Below are 2,992 nucleotides of genomic sequence, written 5' to 3'. Positions count from 1 at the left end.
TACCCCAAATTATCTTCTCTGACATAGGGGTATTGTAGTTGACTTAAGTGCTGTGACATGCCCATCAACGGAAGCAGCAACACTTACTGGCCTTTGGTGTTCCCAAACGTCATTTTATCAAAATAAACTACACACTTCCTCAGTAGTAACTAGTCCAACCCTAGTATGCATTGGTCTTCAACGTCAGCCAAGTATACTTTGTGTCTGTCCTTCATGCCCATGAGATCAATAGTTGCATAATGTCCTGTCACACCGCAAAGCTTCTGTATGGCTTCTGGTACTCCTTTGTGATGTAGCACCTTCATACTCACAAGGGTTTGCTGAGATACATAATCTAGGACAAAGATGTACTTTTGGCCATCCAGCTTTCCTGTCACGTAGACACTATGTGTGCTAGCCATTTTACACTTAGCTGTTGGAACTTTCACAATGGGGTTGGTGGGCGTCCCTCAGCACCAACCACTACTGGTTTGCCAAAGCTGACTTATTGGTAGTATTCTTCTTACACTGGCTCCTCATATGTCCTTGCTCTCCACAGTTCCAACAACCTTTCTGGGTAGCAGCCTTTCCTGTTGTGGCATCTTCCTTGTGTTGAAGTTGCCAACATTGAGCTCTCTTATGCCCAGGTTTGTTACAGTGCCAGCAAAGTCTCTCAAACCTATCTGAAAGCTGCCCTTTTCTGGCCTTGAATCCTGATGACTGTACCAACATTGATACCTCTGTGCTGGACTTAACATAGGATTCGAATTCAAGAGCTCTGGCCATTGCATCCTGCATAGCAGAGGGGTGTGTTTGCTTCACTTGTATCTTCAGTTGTGGATTGCCCAAGGTATCTATAAACTGATCCCTCAGCAACAGCTTGAGGACATCAGTTGGTGCAGTTGGGTAGGCCTGTGTGCCATACTTTCCACGTCCTGTGCCAGCTCTTGCAGGCTCTCCCCTTTAGCATGGACTCTAGTCATAAACATAGCCCTGTTGACTTTGGACTGATTTTGAGTTCCATACCTGAGTTCTAGAGCAGCTAACAGTGATCTATAGTTGTGTCTGTTGTCTGCTGACAACTGTCCAAGTATTTCCAGTGGTTGTCCCTTCAAGCTCGTTGCCAGGTACACTGCTTTCTGCTCCTCTGTCCATCCATTCATTTCTGCCAAAGCTCAAATTGTGCTCTATATGCTTCCCACCGAATTCCTGTGGCTTCCTTAATACTAGATCCCCCCTATTGCTGACACTCATGTCTGGAATGTAACTTCTAACAGGACTGAAGATGTCTGCATTAGGGTTTAGCTGCGGGGTCTGGAAAGGGCTTTCCGTTGTCTGGGGCTGATTAGATCTTTGGTTAATATATCCTCGCTGTGTAAAGAACAGTAAATCGTCCTTTAATGTATTTAATTCACTTTGAAATTTACTAATATTTTCCATCTGTACTTCTTGACACTGTTGTTGACTTTCCTGTAGTTGCTGCTCACTTTCTCGCAACTGTTGGAGACTTTCTTCCTGCTTCTTTTCTTATTACAGTTGCCACTAGTGCTGGGTTTCTTGCCACTGCTGTAATCTCTCTTTTTTTATTTTCCCATTCTTCTTGTTTCCTTTCTTTTTCCTCCAACAACTGCTATAATAACTCTTGTTTATTTTGCTGTTCAAGCTGCCACTGTTGCACGTTTTCTTGCCACTGCTGTTGTCTCTCCTCTTGTTTCTTTTCTTTTTCCTCCAACAACTGCTATAATCTCTCTTGTTTATTTTGCTGTTCAAACTGCCACTGCTGTTGTCTCTCTTCTTGTTTATTTTGCTGTTCAAACTACCACTGCTGTTGTCTCTCTTCTTGTTTATGTTGCTGTTCTTGTATTGCTGCCATCAAATCTGCTAAGCCGTGGTTTAATTAGCCACTTCTCGTTTCCATCTTCTTTTTTTCTTTCTCTCTCTCTTTTTTCCGTCCCACTCTCTGACACCAATTTGTTACTATCTGCTTGTTTGTTAATTTCCCGTTGAAATTCTTTTCGAGAAACTTCAGCGATACAAGTCCTTTCTTGATTAAAACTAGTTTATTCTTTCTGGATACAAACTTTGTAATACACAGAATTCCAACAGTCACTTTAAACTTAACAACCTTTATAATACACGCTATAAATCACAGTGATTCAGACACTTTACTTACCGTGCCTACTGTTCGCTTGACTCAATTATCTATTTCTTCAATCCATGGTTTTTCTAGTCAGGCTTATATACTAAAAAGAGGGCGTCTCGAATGCATTCGGGCCTTCATGATCCTTCGAGAAACTCCAGCATGCATGCTCCCAGCGTCGCGTGACTTACGCTGTCGTAACAATATTTATTGTATCCCAGACAATCTGAAAAGTTTTAGATTGAGCGAAACGCGTCGTCAGCAATTAGTGGATATGACAAATATAGTAAGGTCGAAATGCTATTATTAAACATTATTCTATTTCTTGAAAATCCGTTAAGAGGCAAGATTAAGAACTTAGTGTTTAAAATATAATAGGCCTAGTACTAATGTCTTATGAAAAACCCAGCCACTGGAGGTGCAAGCCAGCACAACTCGGTGCCGGTCCAAAGCCCGGATAAATGGGGATGGTTGGCTTCAGGAAGGGCATCCGGCCGTAAAAACCCTGCCAAAACCAAAAAATGACAGTTCATTTGAATGTAGCCTCGGAGACCCCTGTGATAAGTGAGCAAGGGCTACCACGTCAAGGACGGGCGCGGCCAAGGAAGTTAGTCCAAAATCTAAGAGTTGGAACGCTGAACGCAGGAAGCATGACAGGAAGGGGTAGAGAGCTGGCAGACCTGATGGAGAGAAGAAAGGTGGGAGGGTTGTGTGTGCAGGAGACGAGGTGGAACGGTGTAGGCATTGTGCTGGACAGTAAGTGGAGGGAGGATTTGGTGTGCGTGGGAAGGAGGAGCGATAGGATAATGAGTGTAAAGTTGGCCGTTGTAAGACCTGCGATGATGTACGAAGCGGAAGCCTGGCCCATCAAAA

This window comes from Limulus polyphemus, unplaced genomic scaffold (assembly GCF_000517525.1).
Source record: "Limulus polyphemus unplaced genomic scaffold, Limulus_polyphemus-2.1.2 Scaffold981, whole genome shotgun sequence".
NCBI classification, from domain to species: domain Eukaryota; kingdom Metazoa; phylum Arthropoda; class Merostomata; order Xiphosura; family Limulidae; genus Limulus; species Limulus polyphemus.
Note: the sequence above shows the minus strand (reverse complement) of the source record.